This window comes from Henckelia pumila, chromosome 4, assembly GCF_033568475.1.
Source record: "Henckelia pumila isolate YLH828 chromosome 4, ASM3356847v2, whole genome shotgun sequence".
Taxonomy (NCBI): domain Eukaryota; kingdom Viridiplantae; phylum Streptophyta; class Magnoliopsida; order Lamiales; family Gesneriaceae; genus Henckelia; species Henckelia pumila.
Window position 1 is genome coordinate 58,908,786 of NC_133123.1, and position 15,293 is coordinate 58,924,078.

Consider the following 15,293-nt stretch of genomic DNA (forward strand, 5'->3'; position numbering starts at 1 on the left):
CTGAGTACCAAGACACTCAGGTCAAGAAACCAGCTCATAGACCGTCCTGGGTTATATAGCATGTTACGCCCTTGCCTCAGGAGGTAGCTCATATACCCAGTGGATAATGGTGACCTGATCCCAGTACAAGTGTCCAATCAAATATGTTGACCTGACACAAAACTTACGTATCCAACCATTCACAAACTCGTAGAGTGATCACCCTACTACAGGATACCTTTATGATAAAAGCTCAATATGCTCATGTATGCAACATACAGTCGTGACATGTTGTATCATATAAATCATGCAATCACATAATACATGCATACTCAATTTGGATATATCGAATAATACTTACGTACCTTACTAAAACAGATCATTGAAGCTCCCTTCTAGGTTCAAGCCTACCATGCAACACTAAAATACATAAATACCATGTATTGTCTAGTATGCCAAACATCACCTATCATGCTCTAAAAGCCTAAATTAAACTATAGCCTACTCCCTATTTACTATAGGGAATCAAAGTCATACCTTCGTCCGTCGTCATCCCGCTGATGTCGCATGCCCCTGAGCTTGGAAATAACCTAACTACGACTCCTGGTCACCTCGCCAAAGCTCCTCCTCTTGGCCGCTACTACGTACGCTTTTCGTACTATATAAAAATACTTCCTCCTACTCCAACCCTTAAAGAAAGAGTCCCGAAGCCCTTAAAATGGAGCCCTCGATCGGACGGTCCGATCCCTGGTTTGGACAGTTCGAAATTGCATGGTTTCCACGTCGCATGCATGCAAGTTCGGACGGTCCGATCCGTCTGCAGATCGTCCGATCTCTTACGTCTGATACACCTGTTCAATCCCCTTTTACTTCTGTCCTGGGAGAGTTCGGACAATCCAATCCCTAGTTTGGATCGTCCGAACTCTAAATCGTGCCTCCAAACTGTCCTGGTTCAGACCCTTCGAACCCAGTTCAGATCCTTCGAACTGCCCGAGCCCAATAATTCCATTAAACATTTTTCGGACGTTTTGGACCCAAATCCTTGGTCTGTTTGATCATATTAAAATCTCTTAATCATGTTTTTTAAAATCTAAATATGATTAGAAACTTAATTTTGTAAAATAAAACCGAGCTACTACAATTATTATTATATATTTTACCTTATAACCACGTTGATTGCATATATGATAGACTTTATATGATTATTAGTGTCACCTATTTGTCAATATATTTCTTTCCCTCATTGTTTTCATGACAACTAAATATTATTTTGCTAAAACTTTTGCTTATCCTAAACTTACAAGTTCGATTGGTTTAATTCTTGTCATTGTTCCGAGTTACAAAATTTGACAGATTAACTATTTCTATCATTGTTCAATCATATATATATATATATATATATATCCTCACAATTCACTAAACCAATTGGTCATATTATTTGACTTCAATAATTTATTTATTTAACCAATTTGTGTAATTTCTTTGATAAATCATTTTTCCAAGCTTTCAGATTTAATGATTTATTGTCTCATCTTGATGACAAAATCAATAACACACGTCTATTATCAGAACAATACAATTTTTTTTAATTTGTTGTCATACTCATATTGATTATACTAATCTAAATTGATTGTCATTTTTTTGTCCAATTTATAGACATCTAAACATGTAATAATAAAAAATAAAAATTAAAAGTTTGTACATACAAACTATATGTATAATATATATATTCTATTTTTTTTGGGTCCTGTGTGTGCAGTTATATATGCTACAGGCTCCGTCGGTGGCACACATTTCTTATCTATCATTAATTTGTTTCGGATACCTAAATCTTTTGTTTATGATGAACTAATCATAATTAAATCAACATTCTTTTGTTTTAATTTCAGTTAAATTTTTTCTTATTAATTGCGCTAATTATGAAAACCATGTCTACTCAAGTGAAAATGGTATTTTTTTTAATCATTAATTGAAGTTTGCATACAAAAAAAAAAAAAAAAAATCAATGTTGCGCTATGCAAAGTTGTAACTCATGATTTGGTGAATTAATATTAAACTGTGATTTATGATTTAAAATATTGAGAAATCCCCTCCTCAGCATCTTCCAAACCATTACGAAATTTTTTTTTTTTTTTTTTAAAAATTTGTTATTTTTATTTTTTGATTTAAAATAAAATTTATTAATATTATTTTTTGATAATCCAAAAATATTATTATTATTTTTCTCAAATTACAAATTAGTTTGCGGAAACTATAATAACAATGAATATTAGGCAAGATGGAATGTATAAAACACGTGCATATTGGTATCTAATTGATTGCGTGATATATAATTATGATAATATCTAATATATATATATATATATATATATATATAAATTTAACCAATTAACAAAATAAAAAAAATAAAAAATGAATAAAAAAACAAATTAAATTAAACAGCAGATTATATAGGATAATGCGATACTTTCTTGATTGCAACCGTGAATATTACGCCTGAAGATTATACATATACATACGTAGTGCGGCCTTAGCATGTTTTCTGAAAACACATACAGCTACTAGCGCCTCGTTTCTTGATTAATAATTCTCTAGCTAGGAAACACATTCGTTCGTCTTAATTCTTTTCGTAAACTCAGATCGATCGATCACACTTCCATGGATCTGCTTGGTGATTTTCCTTTGGGGTTTACGATCGATTACCCTTCGCTTGGTGATTTTCCTTTGGGGTATAGTTTCCTCCCGACGGACCAAGAACTCATTCAACATTACTTGAAGAAAAAGCTCAACAAACAACCCATCGAATACGATTTCATCCCCTTTGTCAATATTTACAATCATAGTCCGCAGGAGTTGGCTGGTACGTACCTAGCAAGCTACTTAATTCGATTCCTAATTCCTTCGGTTAATTAATATATATAATTGTTTTCTTTATGAATTAATTAATCCATATATATGATTGAATTGAATGAATGAATGAATTGATGATGTGCAGATGTTTTTCCGAGCTGTTTGGGAGAAGATGAGAATGTATGGTACTTCTTTACCCCGAGAGATCGCAAGTATCAAAACGGCAAGCGCCCGAATCGAGCAGCTGGTAATTATGGGCATTGGAAGGCCACCATAGCTGATAAACCCATATATGACAACATTCATGTGCGCATAATTGGATTTAAGAAAACTTTAGTCTTCTACCAAGGACAGTCTCATAAAAGCAAAAAGACAGATTGGATCATGCACGAGTACGTAGTTAACCAGCCATCTTCAGGACAACATGTGGGCATGCTGGTAAAATATATATACTATTTCGGTCGATCGACTTTTAATTTGCAATATGATCGAATTTGATGGTTTAATTTAATTTGTTATATATATTAAATTCATGTTTAATTAATATATATATATTGTTGCAGCTTGACGATTGTGTGTTGTGCCGAATTTACAAGAGAACCCGCGGGGCAGCTTCTAATTGTCAAATAACGGATCATCAGGAACAAGAAGCTCATGTCAACTGCTCTGAAGATGATGATGATGCAACCCACGTCAAACGTGCAAGATATGATCAGATTCTACTGCCACAACATCCATACAATCTTCTTCTTCCGGTGCATCAGCAAGATGATCATCCATACAATCTTCTTCTTCCGGTGCAGCAGCAGCAAGATGATCATCCATACAATCTTCTTCCTCCGGTGCAGCAGCAAGAGGATCATCCATACAATCTTCTTCTTCCGGTGCAGCAGCAAGATGATCCACCAGCAACAAATCATGATCATCCATACAATCTTCTTCTTCCGGTGCAGCAGCAAGATGAACATCCATACAATCTTCTTCCGGTGCAGCAGAAAGATGATCATCCATACAATCTTCTTCCGGTGCAGCAGCAAGATGATCAGAATAATATTCTACTGCCACAACATCTCGTCCCAATGCAACAGCAGCAGAATTCTCCACCTCTTCTACCTGCAGCAACAAATCATGAAGAAAATGGCATTTCGAGGTTGGAGAGTTGGGATGAGTTTGAATTGGAAAAGTTGATGATGAATGACTATTGAACGAGTTTTGTTAGATCCCAATTCATATTAAATATTGCTCTTGTAATTCATACAACACTCGAATCATATTTCTGGTTACGTTTTAGTCTTTGTTGTATATTAATTGCTACCAAATGGAGAGTTGCAGACTCGAGTTTTTGTTATTACCTTCACTAATCACTCCGATCCATTGCAAACTCAAACAATGAATCATGAAAACTTTTACCTTTACCGATGTTGTAGCCTCGTACAACAAAGTAGAAATGGTAGGTGCTTATGGTGAAAGAATGTGTACAATTAATTTATAGTATTATTTTTTTAAAAAACAATTGGCTCTAGACATTGTTAAAAATGATAAGCAAGGCTAGCTGCCAACAAAATAAATAAACAGACCGAATTAATTTTCATAAGCTCAAATGAATGTCTCAATCTTTTGGAAAAGTTGATGAATGAGGCAAACGGAATTTCAACCTCGCAGAGTTGGGATGCAATGGATTTGCAACAGCTGTTGAACGAGTTTTGTTAGATCCCAATTCATATTAATTGCTAGCTCTTGTAATTCATACAACACTGAATAATATTTCTGGTTACTTATATATAAAAGGCTAATTGAATTAAGATTTATTTCTGCTCCCATTGTCATTAGCGTCAACAAACTTGGATTTAAGATACCTTGTGTGTAATTACCTCATTGATTTCAAATCTTGTGCTGCAAACATGAAAGCTGGTCAGATTTGAAAATTAATAAATAATCAACATTATTTTCCAAATTTATATAATTTTTTTGTTCATCTAATAATTATTAATAAACAAGTTAAGAAAAAATTAGAATTGGTGATATAGCTGAGTTTTTTGTGAACTTGTAGATTTTGTTCGTACACTAAAGTAAAGGTGCTTGGTTGAACTTATTTATGTCTGTTGGACTTATTAGGTTTTGTATCACTACAAGAAAGAAGGTCATAGACAACACTTAAAAGACAACACTTTTTTAAAAAAAAAGCATTGTCTTTTTCGAAAAAAGTGTTGTCAAAAATGCTTATATTTTGGATAAAACCACAACACTTTTAAAAAGTGTTGTGAATGAGTGATAAGTGCATTTTGTATGCATTTATTCATGTTATTTTTATGTCTATTTTATGTGCATTCATATTTCTTTTATGTGTTTTTATATGTTTTAGTTCTTGTGTGTGTATTACACTCTTCAGGTTAATTTTGTAGGAAAATGGATTTTTGAATAGTGAATTACAGAGCAGCTTTGATCGAAAAATCATATTTAATTTTAGATAGACCAAACTCCGATCTTCACCGTTCACAATGAAGTCTAAGTTATTTTAAAGCTGCTGTCAAAATTTCAGCTTGATCCGACGGCTAGAACTTAAGATATATATTTTTCAACATTGTCGCACGGAGCAGAAAAATCCACTCGCTCGAGCGAGAGTCAATTCTCGCTCGAGCGAGCCAGACTTGCCAAAAATCTTTCGGGACAGAGAGTTGCTCGCTCGAGCGAGACCTGTGCTCGCTCGAGCGAGCGTGGCGTGCAGATTCCATATATTTGAAAACTCTTGGTCGAAAAAGATGCTATCTTTTAGAGATCTTTGGACACTTAAATACCGATCTATTCATCAGATTAAGGGTTCCAACACGCAGAGAACATAGACAAGAGGCGAGAGGCGGCTATGGGCGTGGAGATTGAAGACGCTCTATCAGAGTTTTTCTTCTTTTTTTTCTTAATTTTTGTTTGACTATTGTTTTCAATTATTGAGTAGTTTATTTTCAACCAAGACGGCGTGATTGAACCGAAAAAATTCATGTAGAAAACTTGGATGTTTGTTTGGGATTTTTCAGAGTTGATTTTGTTTTATTGATTGTCAGATTTATATTTGTCTTGTGAATAGTCTGATCAACTGTTTGCTTGCATGTTAATCGATTCCAAGTCGACAGAGGACGTTTCGATTTTGATCACTTTGATAATCAACATATTGTAAAACCGACTAGAAATAGAATTCGGTTTCAGTGTGCAGTTTGGGTGCAAACTGAATTTTCATAAATATTTAATGCATTCAAATTTCATTAGAATTTCATTTGAATAGGTTTGATTGTTCTACAAATAGTCCTTTGAAAAAATTAGGAGAATTCCCGTGAATTAAGATTAAATCTGAGTTTTGAATCGACTACATGTTACATAATTTGTTCGGTACCTACGTGTGTCTTGGTTGTCTCGTTTAATTATTTTTATCTTCAGTTATTTTAATTCTTATTTCTTCAGAAGTTTTTATTTTAAATTCTTATTTTTTTTTAAAACAAATTGCTTTTTATTATTTTTTCTAGATTAAGTAAAATAATTAATTCTTGAGAATTAACAGCAGTCCTTGTGGGATCGATACTTGGACTCTCAGTCCACTTTACTATTACTTGACCTGGTACGCTTGTCAGTTGAATTTATTCACACCGATTAACGTGGTCAAGTTTTTGGCGCCGTTGCCGGGGACTGTTTAGTTAATATTAGGATAGATTATTTTCTTGAGACTAGACATTTTTCTCCCTTCTATCTTTTCGTTCTTTTCGTTATTTTTAATTTTAATTTTTATTTTTTTCTTTTGCTTGTGAGGTACTTGGAGATGGATCATCGACAGGTGTTCACAAGGTTTGACCAACAATACTCGGAGCCTTTCTATGATGCTTGGGGGAGATTCAATGATTTGGCGAACAGATTTCGATGCCATGATTTTTCAAACTACACTCTAGTTCAAATTTTCTATGGTGGGACGAGTCAAAAAGAAGTTGGATAGATTATGGAGCTTGGGCAACTGACAGTCACTCGTTCAACAGAGATTATAACAGTGCTATGCACTTGTTAAATGATATGGCAGATTTTGACTACCATTGGCATTGTGATCCTTCACTGCAGGGTTGGAGTCACTAATATCCTCCACAATTCAACTCCACAAATCAAGAAGAGTGTATAGGTCATTTTGAGGATCATGTGGCTCAATTGGAGAACATGGTGTGATGGCAGATAGCGACAAATCAGTTCTTAGAAAGCCGCATCAAGTCTTTGAGTCTTTTGGATGAACAGATTGCGCTTCTTAGAGAACCAATTTTTTAGATCTGCCAAGAGAATGAAGTAATTGAGCCAGAGCAAAAGAAAATATTTTTTGAGGAATATTCATGTGAAGATGAGCTAAAAGTGACAGTGGAGGAGGAAGAAACATTCAAGGCTGAGGACTTGAACTCGTCAATGGACTTTACAAGCACACCACTTGAAGATCCATTATTTCCATTGACGTCAACACCACAATATTACATCCTCGATGAGCTTCAGCCTATATTCGGAGTCTCTTTCCAAAATAATCAGTTCTTGAAGAGTGTTGTTGGACCGACAAGCTTCCCATGCATATATCACGCCAAGCTTGAGGGCGATGGAAATCAAAACTCATACGTAGAGTCTTATATATCTTAATATGGGCGGCAACCACTCTTTGATGGTTGCTTTTGAATAGTCGGGCTGTAGACTATAAATTTAGCGCTGACTGGGAGGCAACCCAGATTTCTTTCCCTTGTTTTTTTATTTTATTTTATTTTATTTTTTGTTTTTGTTTTTTTTATTTATATTTTACTTGTTTCCCATTCCAGTTTGCCGAGCCTGCCGATATACACTGTCTGCTGCTGCTGTCCCAGCAGATACTGTCATGAAGGAAGAGGATGAATCGAAAACCAGGGAAGTGTTATTTTTGTTCTCATTGTGTTTTTGTTCGTCTTTGCATTTGTATGTTTGTTATGCATTCTGTTCATTGTTCTGAAGCATTGAGGGCAATGCTTTGGATAAGTATGGGGGGTAGACTAGTTTATTGCATTATTTGTTATGTTTGTGTTGCATCTGTCATGTTTTGTGTTTGTTTGCATCTAGTTTGTTGTTATTGTTGTTTGTTTAGTCTTGCATGAGTAAGATGAGTCATAATAGCCAATGATGATGAAGTTTATTTGAAAAATTGGTTGTTTTAAAAAAATTTGCTCTTGACTTGACATGAGAAACTGTAGGTTGAACCGTGAATATTTATAAGCACTTGTGTTAGACCAGTGGACTGTAACGAAAGATTTGATGAAGTTTCTGTCTGTTTGACCATTGCACGGCAATAGGTGGTTTGTGGATCTTGATTGTGTTCTATGAATTTTGATGAGGCTCTAGTTTACACTTATGATCTTAGGCGCACCTAGAAAAAAAAATATTTTTACAACTCCATCCGGGCTTGGACAATGATTGAAATCCTAATCATTGTTCTATAGCTAAGTTAGCGGGTAAAATGGGGTTGATGCTCCATCAGGGCTATAGACGAGGGGATTAGAAAAAAAAGAGAAAGATTTTTTGTATCCTAGCCAGTTATAGCTAAGTCAGCGGGTAATTATTGGGGCAAAAGAAACACCGGGTGCAAAATCCGGAGGTGTGTAATTCATTATCTCAAGGGAGGTGGGTTTTTTTCTAGAGGTCATTGGAAGGAATGAGCACTTGAAGAGTGAAACTTGCATTGATTTGTCATAGGTTGCTAAGCAGTTTTGAAACGAATTCGGTCTAAGTTGTATGAAACTGGAATGACAGTTCACACACACACGTTCACGTTAAACCGAAGGTGTATTATGAAAAGTTGAGAGCGTGTGTGCTTTTGATTTGTGATTGAACTTCTCGGAGGCTGTGCACATTCATGATTCGTCCTCACTTATGTTTTTGTTTGCATATTGTTTTTGCATGTCTTGCTCGAGGGCGAGCAAGATTAAGTATGGGGGTGTTGATAAGTGCATTTTGTGTGCATTTATTCATGTTATTTTTATGTCTATTTTATGTGCATTCATATTGCTTTTATGTGTTTTTATGTGTTTTAGTTCTTGTGTGTGTATTACACTCTCCGGGTTAATTTTGTAGGAAAATGGATTTTTGAATAGTGAATTATGGAGCAGCCTTGATCGAAAAATAATATTTAATTTTAGAGAGATCAAACTCCGATCTCCACCATTCACAAAGAAGTTTAAGATGTTTAAAGCTGCTGTCAAAATTTCAGCTTGATCCGACGGCTAGAACTTAAGATATGAATTTTTCAAAATTGTCGCACGGAGCAGAAAAATCCAATCGCTCGAGCGAGAGTCGATTCTCGCTCGAGCGAGCCAGACTTGCCAAAAATCTTCCGGGACAGAGAGTTGCTCGCTCGAGCGAGACCTGTGCTCGCTCAAGCGAGCGTGACGTGCATTCCATATATTTAGAAACTCTTGGTTGAAAAGGATGCTATCTTTTAGAGATCCTTGGACACTTAAATACCGATCTATTCATCAGATTAAGGGTTCTAACACGCAGAGAACACAGACAAGAGGCGAGAGGCGGCTACGGGCGTGGAGATTGAAGACGCTTTATCAGAGTTTTTCTTATTTTCTTCTTTTCTTTCTTAATTTTTGTTTGACTATTGTTATAAATTATTAAGTATTTTATTTTCAACCAAGACGGCGTGATTGGGCCGAACAAATTCATGTAGAAATCTTAGATGTTTGTTTGGGATTTTTTAGAGTTGATTTTGTTTTATTGATTGTCAGATTTATATTTGTCTTGTGAATAGTGTGATCAACTGTTTGCTTGCATGTTAATCGATTCCAAGTCGACAGAGGAGGTTTCGATTTTGATCACTTTGATAATAAACATATTGTAAAATCGACTAGAAATAGAATTCGGTTTCAGCGTGCGGTTTGGGTGCAAACTGAATTTTCATAAATATTTAATGCATTCAAATTTGATTAAAATTACGAAAGATTAGTTCATCAATATTTAAATATGTTTGATTGTTCTAGAAATAGTCTTTTGAACAAATTAGGAGAATTCCCGTGAAATAAGATTAAATCTGAGTCCTGAATCGACTACATGTTACATGATTTGTTCGGTACCTACGTGTGTCTTGGTTGTCTCGTTTAATTATTTTTATCTTCAGTTATTTTAATTCTTATTTCTTCAGAAGTTTTTATTTTAAATTCTTATTTCTTTTAAATCAAATTGCTTTTTATTTTTTTTTCTAGATTAAGTAAAATAATTAATTCTTGAGAATTGACAGTAGTCCCTGTGGGATCGATACTTGGACTCTCACTTCACTTTACTATTACTTGACCTGGTACGCTTGCCAGTTGAATTTATTCACACCGATTAACGCGATCAAGTTTTTGGCGCCGTTTCCGGCGACTGTTTAGTTAATATTAGGATAGATTATTTGCTTGAGACTAGACATTTTTCTCCCTTCTATCTTTTCGTTCTTTTCGTTATTTTTAATTTTAATTTTTATTTTTTTCTTTTGCTTGTGAGGTACTTGGAGATAGATCATCGACAGGTATTCACAAGGTTTGGCCAACAATACTCGGAGCCTTTCTGTGATGCTTGGGGGAGATTCAATGATTTGGCGAACAGATTTCGATGCCATGATTTTTCAAACTACACTCTAGTTCAAATTTTCTATGGTGGGTTGGATGAGTCAACAAGAAGTTGGATAGATTATGGAGCTTGCGCAACTGACAATCACTTGTTCAACAGAGATTATAAAAGTTCTATGCACTTGTTAAATGATATGGCAGATTTTGACTAATATTGGCATTGTGATCCTTCACTGCAGGATTGGAGTCACCAATATCCTCCACAATTCAACTCCACAAATCAAGAAGAGTGTATAGGGCTTTTTGAGGATCATGTAGCTCAATTGGAGAACATGGTGCGATGGCAGATAACGACAAATCAGTTCTTAGAAAGCCGCATTAAGTCTTTGAGTCTTTTGGATGAACACATTGCGCTGCTTAGAGAACCAATTTTTGAGATCTGCCAAGAGAATGAAGTAGTTTAGCCAGAGCAAGAGAAAATATTTTTTGAGGAATATTCATGTGAAGATGTGCTAAAAGTGACAGTGGAGGAGGAAGAAACATTCAAGGCGGAGGACTTGAACTCGTCAATGGACTTTACAAGCACACCACTTGAAGACCATTATTTCCATTGAGGTCAACACCACAATATTACATCCTCGATGAGCTTCAGCCTATATTCGAAGTCTCTTTCCAAAATAATCAGTTTTTGAAGAGTGTTGTTGGACCGACGAGCTTCCCATGCATATATCACGCCAAGCTTGAGGGCGATGGAAATCAAAACCCATACGTAGAGTCTTATAATTCTTACTATGGGCGGCAACCACTCTTTGATGGTTGCTTCTGCATAGTCGGGTTATAGACTATAAATTTATCGCTGACTGGGAGGCAACCCAGAGTTCTTTCCCTTGTTTTTTTATTTTATTTTTTGTTTTTGTTTTTTTATTTAATTTTTACTTGTTTCCTATTCCAGTTTGCCGAGCCTGCCGATATACACAGTCTACTGCTGCTATCCCAGCAGATACTGTCATGAAGGAAGAGGATGAATCGAAAACCAGGGGAGTGTTATTTTTGTTCTCATTGTGTTTTTGTTCGTCTTTGCATTTGTGTGTTTGTTATGCATTCTGTTCATTGTTCTGAAGCATTGAGGGCAATGCTTTGGATAAGTATGGGGGGTAGACTAGTTTATTGCATTGTTTGTTATGTTTGTGTTACATCTGTCATGTTTTGTGTTTGTTTGCATCTAGTTTGTTGGTGTTGTTGTTTGTTTAGTCTTGCATGAGTAAGATGAGTCATAATAGCCAATGATGATGAAGTTTAATTGAAAAATTGGTTTTTTTTAAAAAATTTGCTCTTTACTTGACTGAGAAACTGTAGGTTGAACCGTGAATATTTATAAGCACTTATGTTAGACCAGTGGACTATAACGAAATATTTGATGAAGTTTCTGTCTGTTTGACCATTGCACAGCAATAGGTGGTTTGTGGATCTTGATTGTGTTCTATGAATTTTGATGAGGCTCTAGTATACACTTATGATCTTGGGCGCACCTAGAAAAAAAAATATTTTTACAACTCTATCCGGGCTTGGACGATGATTGAAATCCTAATCATTGTTCCATAGCTAAGTTAGCGGGTAAAATGGGGTTGATGCTCCATCAGGGCTATAGACAAGTGGATTATAAAAAAAAAAAAAGAAAGATTTTTTGTATCCTAGCCAGTTATAGCTAAGTCAGCGGGTAATTATTGGGGCAAAAGAAATACCGGGTGCAAATTCCGGAGGTGTGTAATTCATTATCTCAAGGGAGGTGAGTTTTTTTCTAAAGGTCATTGGAAGGAATAAGCACTTGAAGAGTGAAACTTGCACTGATTTGTCATAGGTTGCTAAGCAGTTTTGAAACGAATTCGGTCTAAGTTGTATAAAACTGGAATGACAGTTCACACACACACGTTCACGTTAAATCGAAGGTGTATTATGAAAAGTTGAGAGCGTGTGTGATTTTGTTTTGTGATTGAACTTCTCGGAGGCTGTGCACATTCATGATTCGTCCTCACTTATGTTTTTGTTTGCATATTGTTTTTGCATGTCTTGCTCGAGGGCGATCAAAGTTTAAGTATGGGGATGTTGATAAGATCACTTTGTGTGCATTTATTCATGTTATTTTTATGTCTATTTTATGTGCATTCAAATTGCTTTTATGTGTTTTTATGTGTTTTAGTTCTTGTGTGTGTAATACACTCTCCGGGTTAATTTTGTAGAAAAATGGATTTTTGAATAGTGAATTACGGAGCAGCCTTGATCGAAAAATCATATTTAATTTTAGAGAGATCAAACTCCGATCTCCACCGTTTACAATGAAGTTTAAGATGTTTAAAGCTGCTTTCAAAATTTCAGCTTGATCCGACGGCTAGAACTTAAGATATGAATTTTTCAAAATTGTCGCACGGAGCAGAAAAATCCACTCGCTCGAGCGAGAGTCGATTCTCGCTCGAGCGAGCCAGACTTGCCAAAAATCTTCCGGGACAGAGAGTTGCTCGCTCGAGCGAGCGTGGCGTGCAGATTCCATATATTTGGAAACTCTTGGTCGAAAAGGATGCTATCTTTTAGAGATCCTTGGACACTTAAATACCGATCTATTTATCAGATTAAGGGTTCCAACACGCAGAGAACACAGACAAGAGGCGAGAGGCGGCTACGGGCGTGGAGATTGATAACGTTCCATCAGAGTTTTTCTTCTTTTCTTCTTTACTTTCTTAATTTTTGTTTGACTATTGTTTTCAATTATTGAGTAATTTATTTTCAACCAAGACGGCGTGATTGGGCCGAACAAATTCATGTAGAAAACTTGGATGTTTGTTTGGGATTTTTCAGAGTTGATTTTGTTTTATTGATTGTCAGATTTATATTAATCGATTCCAAGTCGACAGAGTAGGTTTCGATTTTGATCACTTTGATAATCAACATATTGTAAAAACGACTAGAAATAGAATTCGTTTTCAATGTGCGGATTCGGTTTCAGTGAGCGGTTTGGGTGCAAACTGAATTTTCATAAATATTTAATGCATTCAAATTTGATTAGAATTACGAAAGATTAGTTCATCAATATTTGAATAGGTTTGATTGTTTTAGAAATAGTCCTTTGAACAAATTAGGAGAATTCCCTTGAATTAAGATTAAATCTGAGTCCTGAATCGACTACATGTTACATGATTTGTTCTGTACCTACGTGTGTCTTGGTTGTCTCGTTTAATTATTTTTATCTCCAGTTATTTTAATTCTTATTTCTTCAGAAGTTTTTATTTTAAATTCTTATTTTTTTAAAATCAAATTTTTTTTTATTATTTTTTCTAGATTAAGTAAAATTATTAATTCTTGAGAATTGACAGCAGTCCCTGTGAGATCGATACTTGGACTCTCAGTCCACTTTACTATTACTTGACCTAGTACGCTTGCCAGTTGAATTTATTCACACCGATTAACACGGTCAAGTTTTTGGCACCGTTGCCGGGGACTGTTTAGTTAATATTAGGATAGATTATTTTCTTGAGACTAGACATTTTTCTCCCTTCTATCTTTTCGTTCTTTTCGTTATTTTTAATTTTTAATTTTTTTCTTTTGCTTGTGAGGTACTTGGAGATGGATCATCGACAGGTGTTCACAAGGTTTGCCCAACAATACTCGGAGCCTTTCTATGATGCTTGGGGGAGATTCAATGATTTGGCGAACAGATTTCGATGCCATGATTTTTCAAACTACACTCTAGTTCAAATTTTCTATGGTTGGTTGGATGAGTCAACAAGAAGTTCTATGCACTTGTTAAATGATATGGCAGATTTTGACTACCATTGGCATTGTGATCCTTTACTGCAGGGTTGGAGTCATCAATATCCTCCACAATTCAACTCCACAAATCAATAAGAGTGTATAGGGAATTTTGAGGATCATGTGGCTCAATTGGAGAACATGGTGCGATGGCAGATAGCGACAAATCAGTTCTTAGAAAGCCGCATCAAGTCTTTGAGTCTTTTGGATGAACAGATTGCGCTTCTTAGAGAACCAATTTTTGAGATCTGCCAAGAGAATGAAGTAATTGAGCCAGAGCAAGAGAAAATATTTTTTGAGGAATACTCATGTGAAGATGAACTAAAAGTGACAGTGGGGGAGGAAGAAACATTCAAGGCAGAGGACTTGAACTCGTCAATGGACTTTATAAGCACACCACTTGAAGATCCATTATTTCCATTGACGTCAACACCACAATATTACATCCTCGATGAGCTTCAGCCTATATTCGGAGTCTCTTTCCAAAATAATCAGTTCTTGAAGAGTGTTTTTGGACCGACGAGCTTCCCATGCATATATCACGCCAAGCTTGAGGGCGATGGAAATCAAAACCCATACGTAGAGTCTTATAATTCTTACTATGGGCGGAAACCACTCTTTGATGGTTGCTTCTGCATAGTCGGGCTGTAGACTATAAATTTAGCGCTGACTGGGAGGCAACCCATAGTTCTTTACCTTGTTTTTTTATTTTATTTTATTTTTTTTATTTAATTTTTACTTGTTTCCCATTCCAGTTTTCCGAGCCTGCCGATATACACAGTTTGCTGCTGCTATCCCAGCAGATACTGTCATGAAGGAAGAGGATGAATCGAAAACCAGGGGAGTGTTATTTTTGTTCTCATTGTGTTTTTGTTCGTCTTTGCATTTTTGTTTTTTTTATGCATTCTGTTCATTGTTCTGAAGCATTGAGGGCAATGCTTTGGATAAGTATGGGGGGTAGACTAGTTTATTGCATTGTTTGTTATGTTTGTGTTGCATCTGTCATGTTTTGTGTTTGTTTGCATCTAGTTTGTTGGTGTTGTTGTTTGTTTAGTCTTGCATGAGTAAGATGAGTCATAATAGCCA